Source organism: Mus caroli, unplaced genomic scaffold (genome assembly GCF_978045245.1).
Source record: "Mus caroli unplaced genomic scaffold, Mus_caroli_1 scaffold_12, whole genome shotgun sequence".
NCBI lineage: Eukaryota > Metazoa > Chordata > Mammalia > Rodentia > Muridae > Mus > Mus caroli.
This window is the reverse complement of record NW_028227267.1, coordinates 17,603,160-17,626,335: the sequence shown is the minus strand read 5'-3', so window position 1 is coordinate 17,626,335 and position 23,176 is coordinate 17,603,160. Positions and strand designations below refer to the sequence as shown.

The window sequence follows — 23,176 nt, the reverse complement described above, 5'->3', positions numbered from 1 at the left end:
ATTTGAAATGTAAATAAAGAAAATATCTAATAAAAATGAAAAAATGGCAGTCAATATAAAGATGGAATAGGCTATAACAAACATACAATATCCCAATAAGAGGTGAATATCAAAACAACAAAAATCAAAAACCCCAAACAAAAACCTTCTGCATTTTCTCACTGCTGATTTCGCAGCACAGACCTAGGGCCTGTAGCGGATCTTGGACATTTTCTGGCAGGACAGTCTAGTCAGGTTTTCAAAGGGAATCGGACACAGAAGCATCCTGAATGGATCCTTGGCTACACAAAATTATGGTGCATTCACACTAAGAAAGGGAATATGATAAAGGATATGGAACGAAGGGATTCTAGGATTGCTGGTGGGGGTGGGGATGAGGCACAGCAGGGGGCTCCTGATGCAGCAGCTCCTTCCTTCTGTAGGAGGCTCTTCCTGGGCTGTGGCCAGTTCCAGTTCATGCTGCAGTTTCTCAGACCTGAGGGAGGAAAGCAGTTAAGACAGACCTGGTGGGGACCTGCCATGTCAGCTGTCAGGCTACTACCTCCCATCCCCTCAACTGTACTAGAAAGTTAATATTGAAGTTTTACCTCAAATCACTGTTTCTACGCCCAGAGGAAAAAAAATCACACAGTAGCTGGCCCTAGAGATTTTCTAAGGCTTAAATGCATGTTTAATTTGAGCTAAGTGATGTATATTCTCTGTTCTACTAAAAAGACTAGGACTTTCTCCTACAATCCAGGGCATCCTTTTATAAAAGTAACCTCATATAGTCAATAGCATATGAGTGATATGCACCATATTCATGATGAGTTAATGATGAATCACAGCATAGACATAATACAGACCTGGACAAGGTCATGGCTAGCTCAGTCCTCCTGCTCAGGATGCACCTTGCTTACAAGCAACATGCAAAATACAGCCTGCCAGGCTGGTGCAGCAATTCTCCAGTTGCCTTCTGAGAACAATGGCCCCTCACTTGGTCTAGCACCAAACAGAAGCCTCATTTTCCTTAGACCTAGTGCTGGAAAACCACTTCCTGGCTCTCTTTGTAGTATGATATATGTTACGTGCCTGGCCCTTTAAATTGCCCTATGGTCTTCAGTGACAGTTGGCCTTTGGACTTCTGGGAGCAGGAGCGGGTATAAAAACCCACAGAAGCTGAGAGAGGCAGTAGGAGAGTGATGAAGGAGTTGGAGAGTCCTCAGAGTGGGCAGAAGTAGGGTCCAGGAGTCAGAAGAACACAGTCAGAGAACACAGATGATACAGGAAGAAAGTATGGCTATAGAAGAGATGAGATTTTGAAGGGTGAAATTAAGAGATAGCTATGAGTGAATTTGGGGAGCAGACAGAAAAGACGGTTGGTGACAGTTGAGGCAGGAGGAGGTGAGCTGAGCCAGAGAGATATTGATAGGAGACAGGTGAAAAAGAACTCACTAACAAAGTAGCAATAAGAATATAAAGAAAACATAACTTTTTACAAAGAGTTACATTTATATCAGTCTGTTCCAGAGCGCTCCCGGGAAGGGTCTGATCATCCCTGCAGCAGCGGCTTCTTGTCTGTCTGGGTTTGTCCTGGGACCTCCTTAACCTATACTATCCACAGAATGGGTAGATATGTGTAAAGGCCTGAAGAGCACTATTACAGGAGTAGAATCTGCTCTTTACAGGGAATGTAATTTTGGCTAGGCAGAGAAGGTGTATACCTTCAGATCCTGTCATGTGGGAGACTGAAGCAGGCAGATATCTGTGAGTTCAAGGACAGTCAACTCAGAACATAGTAGAGGCCAAAACAGGAGTCAAAATGCCTGAGACACAAAGAGTAGCAAACATTTTTTTTCCTGGACACAAGTTCTTGTTGACTAGAGCAGCACAAAACTTTGAGGACTTCTTTTCCTGGCAGATGATCTTAGCCTTGCTGCTGAACAAAAGCCCATAAAAGACAGAGATTCCAGGTGCAGGGGGACACAAGTGCATCTCCCCTCTCATCCCAGCCTGGGTTCCTTCCTCATATGGAGGACTTCAAAGTGATGCTGCAGTTTGTCTGCTAAGTTCTTTTCCTGGATGGCCATCTCACTCTTCTTCAGCATGTACTTAAGCATTAAGAAATGCTTAAGGGGAAGGCCCTTCTTTCCCTAAGCTGTTCATTACAAGATGGTGTTCTTAGTGAAGGGTTTGTCCAGGCCTTCATACAAGAGCAAGCACGTACAGAGAACCCCAAGAGCCTGCTGTTCAGCCAGGCAAGCCAGAGGCTTTCCCAGCAAACCTCTGGGGAAATAAAACAACCCAGTTTAGAAGTAGAGACTAAAAAGAAGAAAAGTCCCAAATGGTCCCCTGGAGCCAGTGCACACAGGCGTAATTCAGGGCACCACCCGCACGCAGGCTTTGCTGCTACACTAGCATGGGAGTTTAGATTTAGCACTCCAGCTCTTTCAGAGGAGGTTTCAGAACTTTGCTCTCATGCCTTCAAAACTAAAAATGCAGTGCACAACATGCTCTGCATGTCCAGACCGTGTTGAGGTGGTGAGAGAACTGTTTTCCCTGAAGCCTTAAGTCTCCTGCTCTCTCATCTATGCTGTCAAAAGTCCTTCCCGCATTCCTGGCCATTCAATTAGACTTTAAAGGAAGAACTTCCAGCAATGATCAGAGAAAACAGGGCTCTCAGGGTGATACTCAGTCTTCTGTCCCTGTGAACCAAGAACTGCTCAGTGGACAGAGACCTCATTGGGTTGCAGGAAGAAAGAAGGCCACTTGCCTCCAGAATCCATGCCAATGAGAAGCACACATTTGGCATTTGCACTGGGATATTCTCCTTGCCAGCAGCTTCCCACCTGTGATGGGAAGGTCCCATGACCCTGCCATGCACACGAGCCCCAGAACTGAGACCTCACTCAAAGCTCTGTGCCTAGCACCCCACCTCTCATGAGGACATGTACACGTGTGACATGTCAATCACCTGTCTCCTTCATTGAACTGCAGCTTCAAGCAGAGCAGCAGGATAGGCTTGCCAATGTTCACTTTCTCACAAGAGATTAAATTCCCCAAATACTTGGTGCCTAGACAGAAAAATGAACGATTACATTGTGTGAGGTGGGTGGGTGGTAAGGCGTGTGCATTAGAAAGGCTACAGGCAAAAGCAGAGGTGTGTGGGTGAGCTGACAGTCAAAATGGCAAATGGTGCCAGACATTAGCCGACCCACCAGCCTACCCTACCTGATGTTTATGAGTCTCAAAGTCACTGGTCTCTTCATCTTGGTCCTTACAGATCATCTTAATGCCCCTGAAGTGCTGCTGCAGCAGGGCCTAGTCCCCTGCATTTTTTTCCTGCCTCAACATACAAACCTTCTTCAGCTGACACTGCTCCATCAAGAGTCATCTGTGCAGGGTATGGCAAACAAACTCTGCAGAATAAGCCCCTCACAACCTCCTTTTGCATCATCTACTTCAAGGCCCCTTTAAGGCTACCTATGACAGGAACCCATGAAGAACTATGAAAGATCTCAATACAGCCATGACAGCTGTACTCAGAAGACCATAAACCAAGAACAGGCTATACAGGAAGAAATAAGTAACTCCTACAATCCCTAAGAGCAATAGGGATCTATGTACCTCCAAAGAAAGAGGGATGTCCACCTGTCCTTCTCTGTCCAAGATAATGAGGAAAACATTTAAAAATTCAGAGGTAAATAACCTCTGGTCAGGACAGGAGAGCCAAGGAGAGGACATTCTATCTTCTTCCATAATTATAGGCTCTGTGAAAACTCAGCCTGATATTAGAGGCCGAGGAGGGCTACCTGACCCCTATTTTATGGTGTGAACCACTTTTCTCTTGATGCTCCTGAGGATGGCAGGACAATGCTGGGAGGGGAACAGTCTCTTTCATGCTTAACAAAGCTGAGTACGAAAGGACCGGGGCTGATGGCTACACAGCAAAATGGATGAGCTGCACACTCTCCAGTCTAGGAACTAGGAACGGCACAAATGGTCATTGCACAGCTGCTGGAGTCCCAACAGGCACTTATCTACAGAAGCTGGTCTCATTCTCCTACTCCTGGATGTTCTCTGATGCTTCAAGAGTTTTCTCATTTCTCCAAGCTCTGCAAGTCTTTCATGATCTGCTTCTGCTTTTTCTTCAGATCTTCATACAACGGATTTGAACTGTGGGAGGGGCTGGCTGCAGGAGGACTGAAGGATCCTGGGTAATCTACATTTTGGATTCTGTGTACTGGGGCATTATGGTGACTATGGACATCTTATCCTGGCCCAAAGCCTTCAGAAGTTATGTGTCCAGATGGAGAATGCCCAGGCTGTATGAGTCACTCAGGAGGACTGGAGGGGCAGTTTGGCCCATTTTGTTCTCAGGAGCCTATGCCACAGGGTTTGGCCCACAGATACCAGTGTTTTAATTTCTCTTGTCTGTCAACAAGGATTTTAGATATTAGATAATTACTACTGGAATGTCAGACATTTTTAGAATTTTGCAGATAAGACTCAAGGGCACAACAGCTTTATAAACTACTCAAGAGATTTCAATGTGCCTCCAAGGTGCACAATAAGCCAAGAGCTGGGCTGCTTATAGAGGGGCTCCTAGAATGCTTCACTGGCATCGCTTTGAAACTGTGTGCACACCCCTAGTTCCCAGATTCCAGAGGGACATACAAACAAATGTACATGCACAAATGCACTGGCGAGAAATGAAGACAGAGACAGAGAGCACAATGGGATGCAGAAGAAATGCATGGAGCAATATTGTCTCCGAGTAATAGGCACAAGGAATGAGAGGAACAGTAATGACCTTGGGCCTTCCAAGCAAACAATGAGATGGAAAGAGTGGGTTCAGGCTACCTGAACTCACCAGGAGGTACCAATACTCAACCACATGCCAGGCAAGTACAAATATTTCACCACAAAGTCAGAGCAGCCAGAAACTCACAAAGCGACCACAAGTCAAGGTCCTTCCAAATGCATGCTGGGAACTCACTCTTCAACCTCAATTCCCGAATCCCTGAGTTCAGTGATTCAGACAACAGGCTCAGGTTTTCACGTGGAAGAAGCAGAAGAGACCAGTTCTAATCTCATTCCTTCCCAAGTATCAGGTTCTGACTCTCTTCTGAGAAGCATTTATGGACATGAGTTGGGCACAGGGACATGCTGTACAGCCTTCTAGAACTTGGAACCCAAGACCTTAAAAGGATAAGATGACTGTGACATTGCAGTCTTAGACTGACATTATATGTTTGAAACAATGAATACTTATTGTCCAAGGAACCTTCAGAGATGAAGAACAGGCAACCTTGGAGCTCATTTCTCTCACTGGTCATCAACTTGAACTAAGCGGTCAGGTCTTCATTTTCTTCATCATCTGCTTGTTGTAGAGGGCTGGAATGTTAGCTATCTAGTAGCACACTAGTGTGCTTCTGTAGTGATAAGGCAGAGAGGGTGGAAAGACCACTCTGCATCTAAAACAGAAATAGAGCATGCCTGAAACCCAGTGATACCCAAAGATTTTGGAATAGACTAGAGATGCCCCCTGTGTGGATCTGAACTCTCCCATCACACTGTAGCGAATTGTGTATCTAATCAGCCAGGAGTTTCTCCTACCTCTGCACACTGGCTAATGATGACTACAGAGATGGACTCTCAAGGATTATTAACAAATGCAGGGTGCACCTTGGCTTCAGAGCCCTGGAGCCTGTGGTTTAGGAATCCAGCAGAAAAATGGCACAGTCGACAAGCACTAAGGTGTTTTGGAGATGCCCAGAACTCCTGCCTTGTATTCTAGGCCCATATCTGTGTATTAAAAAGTTATACAGAAAACAGAACATGGTCAACAGACTGAATAAATCAACCCACCGAAACTCCCACAACCCCATCAGCTGGCAATGAGATGTAGTCTCCGCCTTGATTCACTGCCTCTGACATTTGTTTGGCTGCACTGGAAGGATGTCTGGCACCACCCCTGTTGGTTCCGAAAGCTAAGGATGACCACTCTTTGGAAGAGCTGGTCAGAGGGCTTCTGAGAACATAAGGTCACATACCTAGAGACACACTTCTCTCCATGATAGCCACTCCACCCAAAAGAAGCAAGTGGGTGTAAAGTGCTGTGATGCACTGCCCTAACCTGGAAAATCATAGTCACTCCCTGATTCTTGGGGCTCTTTCTTCATCCCCATGTTATAACCCCAATGCCCAGTAAGCATAATAGCGAGGAGCTCACAGAATAATAGCATTGACCTTGTCAGCAACTGCCTTTGGGATGGACAAACGGTTTTCCATTCCTTGACTTTAAGGAATTATAATAACCCAGAGACATAATTCACTTCCCAGAGGCTCCACTTCCTGTGCCCCATTGATGGAAGACCCAGCTCAAGTACACCTCCTCCAGTAAGTTTCATATCCTCCGCCCAAGACTCACTGCACCTTCCTCAGGATCACGAATTTTTTGTTAGTTTACACTGAGATGGAAGTCCAGATTTCTTCTGCCTCTCTTTAATCTCACTATGCTACCCATTCTCCCTACCAAGTAGACTCCCCAGTCAGTGTGGATATTAACCAAAAAGTCTAGGATACCTAAACTATACTCCACAGACCTAAGAAGGCTAAACAATAAGGAAGGCACAAGTAAGGATGCTTGAATTTTACTTCGAAGGGATAATAGTCATGAGAGGCAGATGGAGGGAAGGAACTGGGAGGAGAGGGGATGGGGAAGGAAATGGGGGATAAGGTGTGGGGAGGGTGAAGAGAGATGGATAGATAGGCCTGAGAATGAATGGAAATCTGCATCTGATGGGTGGGGAGAAGAGGCTATCTCCAGGAAGAGACAGAGACCTGGGATGAGGGATCCACCTAAGAATCAATGAGAATAACCTTACCTGGGACTCACTACATTGGAGATATGGAACGTGAAGAGGCCACCTACTATAGCCAGGCAAGAACCCCAGTATAGGGGCTACCCACAAAACTTTCAACCCAAAATTTATCCTGTCTACAAGAAATCCATGCATGTGGGTTGCAGAAGACACTGAGGGAATGGCCAACCAATATCCCAAAGCCAAGCAACACTCCCTCATACAATTAATGATACTCTGTTATGCTTGTAGACAGGAGGCTAGCATAGCTGTCCTCTGAGAGGCTCCTCTCAGCAATTGACTCAGACAAATGCACACACCCTCATACAAACACTGGATGGGGCTTGGGAACTCTTATGGAAGAATAAGGAGGAAGGATTATGGGCCTCAAAGAGGATAGGAACTCCACAGGAAGACCAATAGAATCAATTAACTTCTACCCTTGGGGCTCTCAGATTCTGAAACACCAAAGAACACTCACAGGCTGGACCTAGACTTTCCTGTACATATGTAGGAGATGTTCAGCTTGTTTCAGCTGGCATCAAGTGTTCAAGAGGTGATAACCTGTTTGTCAAAGAGAAGTCTCCTCTACCTTGGGTCTCTACTCTGACGCATGATTGTTTACCTCACCTTTTATTAGTGTCATGACATCTTTATTGTGGTATTTTACAAGTCCATTCCAACGTTTTAATCACCTTTCGGCTTGTATCAACTATTGAAATAGAAAATTTCTTGTAGTCTTTGAATTATCCATGCAATTCAATGAAAACTGATAACATGGTCAAACTGAGTCTATCCATGATTATGAAAGATCTTTCTACACATTTTGGTTTTTATCTGAGAATTTGCCCTTCTGATAATGTTCTCCCTGTACTGATCAGAAACTGATGCGCACATTTCAGCAGGTGCTCCTGGGACAAAGCCATTGAGAACTACCTCCTTACAAAGCAAAGAGTAATTAGAGCTAGCTTAGGAACACAATAGCTCTTCCAACCTGGAGGACTGAATCTTTACTTTCCAAACCCTGCCCAGGATTGTCTCGTTTCTCCCTCAGAATAACCCTATCCATCAATATTAGCAATTAAATAGCACTGAGAAGTCACACCAGCATAACTGGAGAAGGAAAGATCATCTGTCTCGTATGTGCAGGTGCTTGAAAGCACATACAGGAAGAATCTGCAGGTCTGGTTCCAATGTGCGATGTGGATTAGTGGGTTCATTCATTGAAGCCCTGAGATTAGCCTTTGAAAGTTGCCCCAAGATGCTTTAGCAGACAGACAAGAGAGGCATCAGGGTGCTGGAAACACTGTGATGAAGTGGTGGCAGAGGAAGCCTAAATAGTGGTCACCAAGAGAAACACCTCTGTGGCCTAGTGTGTTGTTCTCTGTGCACCAAATATACCAAAGCAGGATTGATTACAGGCCTCTGTGAGTTACACAGTGAGATTATGACTTAATAATAATAATAGGCTGATCACAGAGGATCATAGCTGTAGACATTGTAGACATAGCTCAGTTGACAGAATCACTGCCTAGCATGTAGGAAGCTCATGGTTCAGTGACTAGTGCAATCATCACCTCTTGGAAAATTGGAAATAGTCCTACCTGAAGGCCCAGCTATATGTCCCCTGAGATACACAAGATTCTCCACCATATTGCAAGGAAACATGTTCATAGCAGCTTTATTAATATGCAGAGCCTGAAAACCCAGATACCCCTAAACCAAAGAATGGATACTGAAAACATGGTTCATTTACACATTGAGTACTATTCAGCTATTAAAAACAAGGACATCATTAACTGTGCAGTCAAATGGATAGAACTAGGAAATATCACCCATCTTCACTGTTATTCCTACTGATCTGAGAAAATGGGAGATATTTCCATTTTCTGATATCTTCCTGAATTTCTTTCTTCGGAGACTTAAACTTCTTGTTTTCCAGGTCTTCCACTTGGTTGGTTAAAGTTACACCAAGTTATTTTATATTACTTGTAGCTATAGTGAAGGGTATTGTTTTTGTAACTTCTTTTCTCATCCCATTTAATGTTTGGATAAGGAAGGCTACTGATTTGTTTGAGTTTACTTTGAATCCAGCCACTTTGCTGGAGGAGTTTATTAGCTGTAGGAGCTCCCTGATAGAATTTTGGGGTCACTGATGTATACTATGAAATCATTTGCAAATAGCAATACTTTGACTTCTCTCCAGTTTGTATCCCCTTGATCTCCATTTGTTGTCTTATTACTCTAGCTAGAAATCACTGTTCTAGCTAGAAATTCAAGTACTGTATAGAATAGTTAAGGGGGGTGGGGGTGGGCAGCCTTCTTTTATTCTGATTTTCGTGGAATTACTTTAAATTTCTCACCATTTAGATTTTGACTATCAGCTTGCTGTATATTGCTTTGATTATCCTTGTCTTGTATCCCTGATCTCTCTAAGACTGTTAAGATGAAGGGGTTTTGGATTTTGTCAAAGGCTTTTCCAGCATCTAATGAGATAATCATATGGTCTTCTGCTTTTAGTTTATATGGTAGATTGTGTTGTTAGATTGTCCTATATTGAACCATCCCTACATCTTTGGGATGAAGCCTACCTGATCATGGTGGGTGATGTCTTTGATGTGTTCTTAGATTCTCTTTGCAAGTATTTTATTGAGTATTTTTGTATCAGTGCTCCTAAAGGGATATTGGTCTAAAACTGTCTTTACTAGGTCATTGTTTGATTTAGGTATCAGGGTGATTGTGGCCTCATAATGAGTTTGGTAATGTTTCTTCTGCTTCTGTTTGTTGAATAGTTTGAAGAGTATTGGCATTAACTCTTCTTTGACAGGTTAGTAGAACTCTGTGATACAATCATCTGGTTGGGAGGTTTTAATGATTGCTTCTATTTCCACAGGAGCTACAGGAATATTCAGATGCTTTCCCTGATCTTGACTGAACTTTGGTAAGTGATATTTGTCTAGAAAAGCATTCCTTTCATATATATTTCACAGTTTTGAGTAGTGTGGAGTTTTGAAGTAAGACCTAATGATTCTATGAATTTCCTCAGTGGTAATTAGTTTTCCTAGTGGTTTCTGATTTTGTTAATTTGGTTATGATCTTTTTTGTCTTTTAGGTAGTTTGACTAAGGGTTTGTCTATCTTGGTGATTTTTTCAAAGAACCAGCTCTTGGTTTGTTGATTCTTTGTATTGTTCTCTTTGTTTCAAATTGATTGATTTCAACCCTAAGTTGAATTGTTTCCTTCCACATACTCCTCTTATGTGTGTTTGCCTGTTTTCTACCCTATGGCTTTCATATGTATTTTTAAGTTTCTTGTATGATGTGGTGGATTGATTATGATTGACCCAGGGAGTGGCAAGATTGGGAGGTGTGGGATTGCAGGAGAAACTGTGTCACTGTAGGGATGGTCTTTGAGACACTTCCTTCTAGCTGCCTGGAAGACAGCAGTCTTCTCCTGTTCAACTTCAGAACAAGATGTAGAACAGTCAGATCCTTCTCCAGTCCCATGCCTGCCTGGATGCTGCCATGCTTCATACTATGATGATAATGAACCTATAAGCTAGCCCCAATAAATGTTGTCCCTTATAAAAGTTGCCTTGGTCATGATGTCTTTTCAAATGGACATGTGAAATCTAACCAAAATAGAAGCAGGTACCAGGTACTGGGGTATTAATGTAATAGACCTAACCAAGTTTTTGTTTGGATGAATAGGGATCTGGGGAATTTAGATTTGAAAGCTGTAGAATGATTTAAGTGGGGCTTAATGGGTCACCCTAGGAGGAATATGCAAAACACTGGTGCTCAAGGTTATTTAAACTATGAGGGCCTGCTTCAAGTGTTTTCAAAGGAAAAGTAGGTTAGTATGTGGCCAGAGACTATTCTTGTGATATGGTGAAGAATGAATGTGGTTGTTTTTTTGCCCTTGTCTAAAGAGTCTGCCTGAGGCTAAAGTAAAATAATTCAGATTCATTGCACTGACATGGGAATTTTCAAAAAAAAAAAAAAAAGCCTACTTTACACTTTATCCTTTGGTTCAGTCTTATGAATAGCATTTTGATCAAGCATAGCACACTTAAATAGAAAAAGCACAAATGCATGGTTCAAAGAATAAAGGGCAACAGGAAGTAGACATGAACTGATCCCACTCTACTAAGCTTATTGTTTATGCTTTTGGAGTTGAACAAGCTTCTTGGTTACTGTTTTTATTTGTACTTTAAATCTGGAATGAACTACAATCCAGACATGGAGGGCACAGGCTTTGATCCAGGTCTAGAGAAAGAGTGCCTATGAAAAGCTTTGGCCCAGGCATGAAAACCTTTAATCTAGGAGACAAAGACAAACTGATCTCTGAATTCAAGGGCAGTCTGAGACAGAGCAAATTCTAGGCGATGAAAAGCTCAAGTTTAGGAAGGGTAGTACAAGTTTTTAATCTCAGGATTCAAGAGACAGAACCATGCAGATCTCTGAGTTCAAGGTCAATCTACAGAGCAAGTTCCAGGACAGCCAAGCTTAGGCAGTAAAGGAGTTGGAAAATAGAAGTCTGGTGATTATGTAATAGAATAAGGGAGTCAAATTTCAGATCCAGCAAACAGCAGAACTCAGCAGCTTCAGCCATGTGGCTCTGTCTTTAGTGTCAAGAATAGAATGGACTACTTGGAAAATTAATGCTGTTTTGCTGGAGCTAAGAACCTAGTGGCGATAAAGAAGAGACCAGCATCACTGAGGTGAAATCTTCTGAGAAATGTTTACTTAGAGCACAAAGAAGCTGTGTTTCAGATATTGCCCAGTCTGGCCTCAAACACAAGATCCTCTTGCCTCTACCTCAAGTAATATGTGTAGATATGCACTACCACAAAAGTGAAGAGAGCCTTTGAGAGGCTATTGGTGATGCCTAGTTGCAATGGAAGACTCCAGCAAATTAGAGATGTCAGTACCATAGGTTGACACCAAGATACCAGCAGCAGTGTGGAGGAGTCAACCAGGGCCTAGAGTGCTACAGAGGGCAGAGCAAGAGAGGCAAGTTTCTCCAGCTGGTTTTTGGTCTTGCTTTTATGCAGTATTTCCCCACTATGATGTTTTGGAATGGTATTGTATATTCTGTGATTTTCTAATCTGGTTTTTTGTTTGTTTGATTTGATTTAATAGGGAATTACAGTGAAGAAATTTCATGAATCACAGAAGAAATTTTTGAATTTTGAAATTTAGACTGGTATAGACTATGGGATTTTTGAAGTTGGACTAAATGTATTTTGCATTATGCTATCACTTATAGCACCCCTAGACTCATGTCTTTGAATGAGTCTATGGGGGCCATGGAGTGGAATGTGGTGGATTGAATATTCTTGACCCAGGGAGTATCCCTATTGGGGAATGTGGGCTTCTTGGAGGAATTGTGTCATTTTCAGATGGTCTCTTGAGATTCCTTCTCCTAGCTGCTTGGGTACTGCAGTTTTCTCCTGTTTGCTTTTGGAATAAGATGTAGGACTCTCAGCTTCTTCTCCAGTATCCATGCTTGCTGCTGTGATGATAATAGACTGAACTTCTGAACCTGTAAGCTATGCCCAATTAAATGCTGCCCCTTGTAAGAGTTCCTTGGTCATGGTGTCTTTTCCCAGCAATGGAAATATAACTAAGATACATGCAAACTCTCTAATTTCTTTATGAAGGCACTTATGGCTATGAATACTAATCTTACCACTGCTTTCATTGTGTGTCATAGGTTTGTATACATTGTGCCCTTGTTTTCATTGAATTCTAGAAAATCTTTAATTTCTTCATTTCTTCCCTGACCCATTGATCACAGAGTAGAGTTGTTCAGTTGCCATAAGTATGTAGGCTTTCTCTTGTTTCTGTTGTTGTTGAACTCCAGCCCTAATCTATGGGGATCTGACAAGATGCAAGGCATTTCAATCTTCTTCTATATGTTGATGTTGGCTTTGTGACCACCTTTTGGTCATTTTGGAAAAGGTTCTGTGATGTGCTAAGAGGAAAGTATATTATTTTGTATTTAGACAAGTTGTTCTATAGATATGTTAGGTCCATTTGGGTGATACTTCTCAAAGGAGGATGTCTTAGTCAGGGTTTCTATTCCTGCACAAACATCATGACCAAGAAGCAAGTTGGGGAGGAAAGGGTTTATTTAGCTTACACTTCCATACTGCTGTTCATCACCAAAGGATGTCAGACCTGGAACTCAAGCAGGTCAGGAAGCAGGAGCTGATGCAGAGGCCATGGAGGGATGTTCCTTACTGGCTTGCTTCCCCTGGCTTGCTTAGCCTGCTCTCTTATAGAACCAAGACTACCAGCTCAGAGATAGTCCCACTCACAGGGGCCTTTCCCCCTTGATCACTAATTGAGAAAATGCCTTACAGTTGGATCTCATGGAGGCATTTCCTCAACTGAAGTTTCTTTCTCTGTGATAACTCCAGCTGTGTCAAGTTGACACAAAACTATCCAGTACAGAGGAGGAGAGGGAGGAGTTGGTGGAGGATCTGTTTGATATTGGGATGTAAAGACAGTATCATTCTGAATTAGGTAGCCTGGACCCAAAAGGACATAATACAGAGAATGTTCTCACTTAAAGTCGATGTTAGCCATAAAGTACAGGATACCAAAGCTACACTCCACAAACCTAAAAGTACTAAACAAGAAGAAAGGCCCAAGTGAGGATGCTTGAATCTCACTTAGAATGGGGAATAAAATAGCCACAGGAGGCAGAAGGAGGGAAGGAGGTAACTGGGTTGGAGAGGGCATGGGGACTGGAATGCTGAGTGTATGGGGGAGGGGTTGGATTAGGTATAATGTGAAAAAGGGGAGAGAGCCAGAGGGCCAGAACAAATGGAAATCTTCAGTTGGTAGGATGGTGGGTGCGAAGTTTCACTAGGACTTTCCAGAGACCTGAAATGGAGGAGGGTCCCAGGGGTCTATTGATGACTTTAGATGAGACTCATAGCAGTAGAGATATAGAACCTGATGAGGGCACCTCTGATAGCCAGGCAGGACCACCAGTGGAGAGATAAAGAGACCAAACCACTTGCAAAATTTTTGTCCTAAATTTTGTTCCATCTAAAAGAAATGTAGGGACATGTCATGAATAAATAAAATAAATGTGAAAAAAGTTACTGCTTGCAGAGAGTGGGGATAGTAACTGTAGGCATGACTCCATTGACAGAGCGATTGCCTAACATGTAGAATCCAGAGCTCAGTGACTAGTGCTGTCCTCACCAGTCCCACTTTTAATCCTAGCTGCTGTGATGTGGTAGTCATGTGACCTAAGATCGAGTTATATCTGCAAAACTAGATTGAGGACAGCCTGAGATAATGACACCCTGTCTCAAAAACCAAAATGGATACATCTCCTAGCTCCAAGGACTCACCTAGTAATCCTTTGCTATTAAAAGGAAGGTACATACCATTTTGCCTGCCACTCTTTCATTTGAGGAAGACAGAGAAGTGGAAGTGATCTTTAATAAGGACGTTGCTCTTATCTGTCCTTCGTTCCACAATGAGTCCAAATGAAAATGGCTATCAAGCTTTGAATGACAGAGTGATATGCCAGTTGCTAGCATACTGTGAAAAACTCTGCCTTCCCAGTGAAGCTGTGCCAGTAGGAAGTCTCAAGTTCTCAGGCCAACCCCACTGATGCCTCCAATGAGGCTGGACACGCGTTATCAAAGACACTCCACTTCTATAGCCAGAGATTTAATCAAGCTGACCCATAGGGATCTTGGGGCCTATAAACAACACATGATAACCTCACCACCACACCACCATCAGCGTTCAGTACAGCGTGGAGTTCTGGCACTGCCAACCCAATGAGTACCTTGGTATACTTGACCATGGCCCAGATTTGTAATAGGACTGGGTTTTGACAAGCAACTACTGTTCTCAGTAAGATGTAACCAGTGACAGTAATGAGGTGACAGTAATGTATTTACATGAGTACATTGGTGAAAAAAATCCTGCATAATTGAGGAGTGGGTACCTAGAACCGTGTCCTGGCCTATGTGGGCCTAGCTCACATGCAGATATAGGCATAACTTGAGATCCTCGGCAGGGACAGGGTGAGGTGGAGTGGCACTGAGCAAGTCAAGCAGCAGTGCTGATTCACCTCAGTTCAGGTAACAGATTCTCAGTTGCTCATCCAAGGAGCTCTTGTTGAGGCCATGGGCCTTGTCTGATCATGGTGAATTCATACAGACATCTGTCCTAGTGATATAAAGTGCTTCTATTCAGCAGCAATTAAGACAGGAAGCGAACATCAGGAATAGTGACCTCTTACTATAAACTGACAAAAGGGATGTGGAATTCATTTGTGTCAAGGATCTTTGACCTCCTGGGTGGTTTGAGATTCCTGTTGGCCACATGAAAAGGATGTTCATTGGGAATCCATAATTCACTCTGCCATACCTGGAGACAACCAGAACTGTGGACAGAGAGCTATATTTGTATAGTGGATGTAACATGTATCTAGGATTCCAGACTGTGGATCTGAGGCCCATCTCTACTCTATGCAACCTGGAGGAACCTGCCTCCTCACTTTCCTTCCCTTGAACAACATGAGGATGGCTGAGGAGCTCTGTTTCTGGAAGGCCAGTGCATAAAGGTTACTGGGGACCAATTCATATCGGCCAGTCCTCAATAGCAGGAGTCAAAAAAGCAGTAAATATAGTTTTTGAGCAGCTGCTTAGGCTCAGCTTAGTTCCTAGAAGATAGGAGGACGATGGGGCTGGAAGTGCAGGGCCATGAGTACCAGAACCCATGAGTAACAGAACACTCAGAAGGATTCTACTGACCTCCAGAAAATATTGAAGAATCCCACTTCTGGTTCCAATTCCATATTTGTTTTATTTCTTAATTAGTAAATCACACACTCACACACACACACACACACATCACTTTTGTGTGGCCCTGGAAATGCTGGAACTCACTTTTTAGAACAGGATGCCAAAACTCAGAGATCTGCCTGCTTCTGCATGCAGAGTGCTGGAATTAAAAGGATGTGCCATAACCTTCAGTCTCCATTATAGAACTCTGATTCTCTGGAAAGCAAGCAAGAGACAGATGCATTACAAGTTGATGTCACAGCAACCACAGAACCAGAGAGGCAAAGAACCAACCTAAGTTCAATATACAGGAAGAGCTACTGTTGTGCTAGAGTGTTCTAGGCATAGAGGCAGGGGCAGTTTCCAAGTAGGATAGAATACAGAGGAAGTGTCAAGGTATTAAAGATGTCAGGTATGGGTGCTATGCCAAAGTCCTGTTATCTGATAGCTCTAGTCTGGCTTGTGCCTGGGTTTCTCCCATACTAAGCTGCCTCGCCCTAGTTTTGGCTCACTTTCTTTCATTTATCCTTGTGTTTATTGAGGTACTTTGCTCTTAAAATGCTTTTCAGTGCCTCACCTGGAGTGTAGCCTCCCAGAGCCTGAAGCTGGCTGATGCAGACCTTGTCGCCACTGAGGTGGAGCCACCTGCCTTGCAGCTTTCTGACTTGGCTGGCTTCTTTTGGAAGTGTCAACTGCCCTGAGATTCTGCTACCTGCCAGAGGCTGAACCTGTCTTCCTGAGACATTCCTGAATAAGCAACAGCCTGGCGACCAAGTGCTGACAGCATGGCAACAAAGCACCAAGGATGGACTGGCGGGGAGAATGGGCCTTCCCCCTTTTAAGCACAGTCTCTTAGTAAACTCGCGGGCCTTGATCAGAGAAAAATTTGTCTTGACTTCATTCTTTTCTCGCCGTCTAGTCTCTCTCTTTCAGCCCTAGCCCGCCTTCCAGGAATACCCCGTTCATGTGGGCCGTGGGCCAGCCTCCTACTACAGATTGGTGCCTGGAACAGGGGCCTGAAAACGGCAGGAAAACACTGAGGGACCGCTGTCTTGTGTGGAGCTCCACAAGAAGGGAAGAAAAAGATCGTATGGAGCACAGTGAGCAACTGGTATTTATGCCAGCGCTGGTTTTAAACTTCATTTTTTTAAAGTGTTGCTGGAGGTGCGATAGGATACAGGCTAAGTTGGAACAGTGCTAACCCGGTGCTGATTCCACTTAGGGTTTGACAGCAAAATATGGGACTAGAAAGTCCCAAACAGGCGGTTGTCCACAGCTTTCAAGAGCTGCTTCAGGCGAGAGGAGTAGGGTTTGAAGAACAATTGTTAGAATTTTTTTTAGATAAGATAGATTCTTGTTGCCCATGGTTCAGGGAAGAAAAAACTTTAAATAACAGAACCTGGGAGAGAGTTGGAGAAGCTTTAAAAAACACACAGGCAGATAATTTCACCCTTTGCCTCTGTGCGCTCCTAAAAGATGCTATTGAAAAGGAGATCTTGCAGGGGTCAGATAGTACCCAGGCAGAGCTTGAAGAATCTCAGGAAGAGCACCTGTCAGAGAGGACTTTCTCAGAAAGGGGCCCTCTCAACCCTAAATTAGAAAGATATAGAGACTCTAGTGATGAGCTAACTTTAGACAAGGAAGATCATTCAGAAAGAGGAGCCGCCATGTATTTTGATGAGGATTGACCTCTTTGAAAGTCTCCCGCCCCACCTATGGCCTCCACTATAGGAGATGCTACTTAAATGGACATGCAACTAAGTAAATTAGAGTTTGAAATTAAGTTGCAGAAATTGACTAATGAGCTTCGGGAGCTAAAAAGGGTGTCAGATACAGGGAAGAGCAACTCTTCTGAAATGTACCAAGTGCTGCCAGAAAGAGCTGTGATTCAGGCTCATGGGAGGGGACTGGATACGTCTGATGTGCTAGCCTTTCCTGTAGTTGAGATAATTGGCCAGCAAAATAATAGAATCAGACAACACCAGACTTTGGATTTCAAGGTGATAAAGGAGTTAGAAACAGCTGTTGTACAATATGGCCCTACAGTTCCCTTTACACAGCATTATTGGATACTGTCATGGAGTTGCACTTAACCCCCCCCCCCCCCCCCAAGATTGGAAGACTCTATGTAAGGCTGCTCTTTCAGGAGGAGATTTCTTACTTTGGGATTCTGAATGGCGAGAAACCAGTAAGAAAACTTCCGCTTTAAATGCTCAGACAGGTAATCCAGACTGGGATGCTTTTGGGAGAAGGTCGATATGAAAGGCAATGCTAATCAGATTGGTTTTCCTGTTGGAGTGTATGTGCAGGTTGCCATGGCTGCCCTTGGAAACAGTTGCCAGCTAAAGGGGATCTTGGTGGAAGTTTAGCCAGCATTCCGCAGGGTCCTGATGAGCTTTACCAGAACTTTGTGGATAGGCTATTAATAGCAGCTAGTAGGATTCTTGGAGATTCTGACACAGAAGTCCTTTCATTATACAATTGTCTTATGCGAACGCTAATGCAATGTGTCTCGCCGTTATCTGACTGCACAAAGGACAGATGGATCTAGTGGGATATATCCATCTTTGTGCAGAGATTGGGCCATCAAGTAATCAGAGTTTGGCTTTCACCTCTGCTTTGCAAGGAACCACCGTACAAGCAATGCTTTCACAGAAACGAGGGAATAATGCATGCTTTAAGTGTGGAAGTTTTGGGTCATTTTAAAACTGATTGTCCTAAGAATAAAGGTGCCAAGAGTGGGCAAGCCGGCCCTGTTCCAGGAGTTTGTCCTCAGTGCAGGAAGGGCAACCATTGGGCTAGGGTGTGTAAATCCAAGTCAGACATTACAGGCCGTCCATTGCCGGAAAATGAGAGGAGGGGCCAGCCCCAGGCCCTGAAATACCCACAGCAAGGAGCTTATGGGGCCATGAAGCTGTTGCCCAGCCAAAGAAATCCATTTTTGAACTTGTCAGGGGAACCCCAGGAAATGCAGGATTGGACCTCTGTCCTATCATCCACACAGTATTAACCCCAGAAATGGGAGTTCAAACTCTGCCTACAGGAGTTTTTGGAACTCTACCTGCAGAAACTTGTGGATTTCTTTTAGGATGAAGCAGTTCTATTGTAAAAGGTCTGCAGATTTATCCAGGTGTTATAGATAATGACTATGAGGGAGACATTAAAATCATGGCTGCTTCCCCTCATGGTGTTATAACTGTACCAGCCCACCAGAGAATTGCTCAACTTGTCTTAGCTCCTTTACATCTGCTACCATCCAGATTTGTTAAGAATGAGAGAGGACAAGGTGGCTTTGACTCCTCTGGTGTGCATTGGGTTCAATCTATTACTAATCAGAGACCTAACCTTAAATTGACATCTGAAGGAAAAAGCTTTGAAGGATTAATAGATACTGGAGCTGATGTAACAATTATTAGAGGACAAGATTGGCCTTCAGCTTGGCCTTTGTCTGATACGCTTACTCACCTTCAAGGAATTGGTTATGCCAATAACCCAAAACGAAGCTCCAAATTGCTAACCTGGAGAGATGAGGAAGGCAAATCAGGACAAATTCAGCCATATGTCAAATTTGCCTGTTACTCTATGGGAAAGAGATCTCTTGTCACAGATGGGCATTATAATATGCAGTCCTAATGGGGTGGTGACCAAGCAATGCTCAGACAAGAATTTTTGCCTGGTCATGGGCTAGGAAAGAAAGGACGAGGTATTAAGACTTTTGAAGGTCCTAAACCCCTAACACAAGAGGTTTGGGGTATTTTTAGTAATGGCCACTATCTTGCCTAAATCCCATGCTGATAAAATTCAATGGCTTAATGATATTCTGGTGTGGGTGGATCAGTGGTCTTTACCTAAAGAGAAAATAGAAGCCGCCTCTTCACTAGTGCAGGAGCAATTAGAGGCAGGACATTTAGTAGAATCTCAGTCTCCTTGGAATACTCCAATTTTTGTTATCAAGAAAAAATCTGGTAAATGGAGATTGTTACAAGATCTAAGAAAGGTTAATGCGACCATAAAATCTATGGGAACTTTACAACCTGGGCTTCTGTCTCCAGTAGCCATCCCTAAAGGATATTATAAAATTGTGGTAGACCTGAAGGATTGTTTCTTTACTATTCCTTTGAAATCCAAGGATTGTGAAAGATTTGCTTTTAGTGTTCCTTCTATAAAATTTAAAGAACCTATGAAGAGATATCAGTGGACAGTTCTCCCATAGGGCATGGATAATAGTCCTACCTTATGTCAAAAGTTTGTGGCACAAGCCATTCAGCCTGTAAGACGACAATGGCCCATGATTTACATCATCCATTACACAGATGATGTCTTGATGGCGGGAAAAGACCCCCAGGATTTGCTTTTGTGTTATAGAGATTTACAAAAGGCCTTAGCTGATAAAAGACTACAAATAGCTCCTGAGAAGATACAAACTCAGGATCCTTATAATTATTTGGGTTTTAGACTTACAAATCAAGCTGTTTTCCCCCAGAAGATAGTTATTTGCAGGGACAACTTAAAAAACTTTAAATGATTTTCAAAAATTGTTAGGTGATATTAATTGGCTTCACCCCTATTTAAAGCTTACTAAAGGGGAATTGAAACCTTTATTTGATATTCTTAAAGGGAGTTCTGATCCTACCTCCCATAGATCTTTAACCTCAGAAGGATTGCTGGCCTTACAAGTGGAAAGAGCTATTGAAGAACAATTTGTCACTTATATAGATTACTCTTTGCCTTTACATCTGTTAATTTTTAATATGATTCATATGCCTATGGGATTGTTGTGACAAAAGGCTCCTCTAATGTGGATACATTTGAGAATTTCTCCTAAATGTAATATCCTGTCATATTATGAAGCAGTAGCTCAGATGATCATACTTGGAAGGAAGCAGGCACTAACTTATTTTGGCAAAGAGCCAGATATCATTGTTCAGCCTTATAGCATAGAAAAGATACTTGGCTGAAGCAGCACAGTACGGATTGGTTGCTTGCTCAAATAGGATTTATAGGAACTATAGATAATCATTATCCTCAAGATAGGTTGACAAAATTTTTAAATGTACATGAGGTGGTATTTTCTAAAATAACTTCCTTATAGCCTTTATATAATGCTCTACTGATTTTTACTGACGGCTCCTCTAAAGGGTGAGCTGGATATCTTATGAATAATCAATCTCCCTCATACAGACTCCTGACCTCTCAGCTCAGTTAGCAGAACTGACAGCAGTACTGAATGTCTTTGAGACTGTAAATGATGCTTTTAATATTTTTACTGATAGTTTATATGTTGCACAATCAATTCCCTTATTGGAGACTTGTGGTACCTTTAACTTTAATACGCCAGCAGGATCTCTGTTTTCACAATTGCAAAACATCATTCTTGCACGAAAACATCCATTTTATATTGGTCATATATGAGCTCATTCTGGTCTTCATGGATCTTTAGCTGCAGGCAATGATTACATCAACAGGGCTCTGATAGGAGAGGCCTTAATTTCAGATCCTATTGCTTTGGCTAGACATGATCATGATAAATTTCATCTCTCTAGCCATATCTTAAGGCTCCCACACAAGATCACTAAAGAACATGCAAGAATGATTGTAAAACAATGTTCTAAATGTATTACATTATCTCCAGTGCCGAATTTAGGAGTTAATCCACAGAGTCTTATACCTAATCATATTTGGCAAATGGATGTAACTCATTATGCAGAATTTGGAAAATTGAAATATATACATGTTTGTATTGACACTTGTTCAGGATTTCTTTTTGCTTCTCTACATACCAGAGAGGCCTCTAGAGCCTCTCGATGTAATTGATCATTGCTTACAAGCCTTTAATGCTATGGGATTGCCTAAACCCATTAAGACAGATAATGGGCCATCCTATACTGGCAACAATTTTACTTCATTTTGTAAGGAATTTTGTATCAAATATAAAACTAGAATTCCTTATAACCCCATGGGACAAGCAATTGTTGAACGTGCTCATCACACTCTGAAAAATTGGCTTTTAAAAACAAAACAGGGGCAATTATATCCCCCCCAAGGTCACCAAAAGAACATCTTACTTTTGTCTTGTTCGTTTTAAATTTTTTGCAAACTGATGTTAAAGGTCAGTCTGCAGCAGATCGCCACTGGCATCCAGTTACTTCCAGTTCTTATGCCATGGTTAAATGGCAGGACCCATTAACTAATAGTGGAATGGTCCAGACCCTGTTTTAATCTGGGGAAGAGGTTCTGTCTGTGTTTTTTCACAAAAAGAAGACGGAGCGTGATGGCTGCCTGAAAGACTGGTTCATCAAGTGGACACAGATCCTGAATCTTCTAGTAAGTATGATTCTAACCTTGTTGATGGCTAAAAACCCTTTTTAGCCGAAAAAGTTAATTTGGAGCACAGCCTCCACTTTCGGAGAATTTTCGGCTTTTCTGCTAATTCTCAAAGTCACCTCCCTCACACTGGGAGGTCAGAGTCTGAGCTTGATTGTTGCTATTTTGCAACTGAATAAAGTACCTAGACTTCCCCAAAGAAGCTTTTATCCTGTTGTTTTTCAACTATCTCGACTTTGTTTTTCAAGCAGGTCCGTCTCTCCTTATAGCCTGATTTTAGCAAGTGTGCAACCTTGCCTCCAGCAAATGCAGTTGGCAGAAACTCATCAATATGAAGAAACATATTAAGTATATATTGTGGCTTTGGTCTGATTTAGGAATAAGGTGTGCTATGAGGGCTGGTCAGCCAATGACGGGCAACCAGATTTCGGAGCTATATCCATCTAAGACAGAGGTACATGACAAGAGGACGTGGCTTGTTAATAATACACCACAGAGCCATGTTTGTGTAAAATAAACACAAACAAGCTGCATGTATGCTCCTTGACAGATAAGAATGGCTCGGGAAAATCTGAGTCACTAAGCCAGGCGCGGCCACCAGCCACCATAATCCCCCGGGCAGGACTATGGAGCATAAATAAATTTTATATCTTGGTCTAGCTATTTTTATTATATAATCGGGGGGGGGGGGATTGTAGCCTCCCCCAGCCTGAAGTCGGCTGATGCATGCAGTGCAGCTTTCCAAGTTGGCTGGCTTCTTTGGAAGTGTCAACTGCCCTGAGATTCTGCTACCTGCCGAGAGGCTGAACCTGTCTTCCTAAGACATTCCTGAATAAGCAACAGCCTGGTGACCAAGTGCTGACAGCATGGCAACAAAGCACCAAGGATGGACTGGCGGGGGGGGGGGGGGAATGGGCCTTCCCCCTTTTAAGCACAGTCTCTTAGTAAACTTGCGGGCCTTGATCAGAGAAAAATTTGTCTTGGCTTCATTCTTTTCTCGCCGTCTAGTCTCTCTCTTTCAGCCCTAGCCTGCCTTCCAGGAATACCTGGTTCATGTAGGCCGCAGGCCAGCCTCCTACTACACTGGAGGCATGACCTCAGACCACTCTCTGCTACACCTGCTATCTCTTCTACTATCTACTACCTGGACAACATTTATGCTGTTAGTCAATGTGGAGAAGTAC

General features: G+C 43.0%; 1 long non-coding RNA gene across 1 annotated transcript; it reads left to right on the top strand.

Annotated features, from left to right (window-relative positions):
* The first annotated feature begins 1,172 nt into the window (after window positions 1–1,172).
* Window positions 1,173–16,532, top strand: LOC110309723 (uncharacterized). The gene is made up of 3 exons (XR_015044604.1): window positions 1,173–1,273; window positions 9,739–9,786; window positions 16,238–16,532. It is a non-coding gene; the product is annotated as an uncharacterized LOC110309723 (long non-coding RNA).
* The last annotated feature ends 6,644 nt before the right edge of the window (window positions 16,533–23,176 follow it).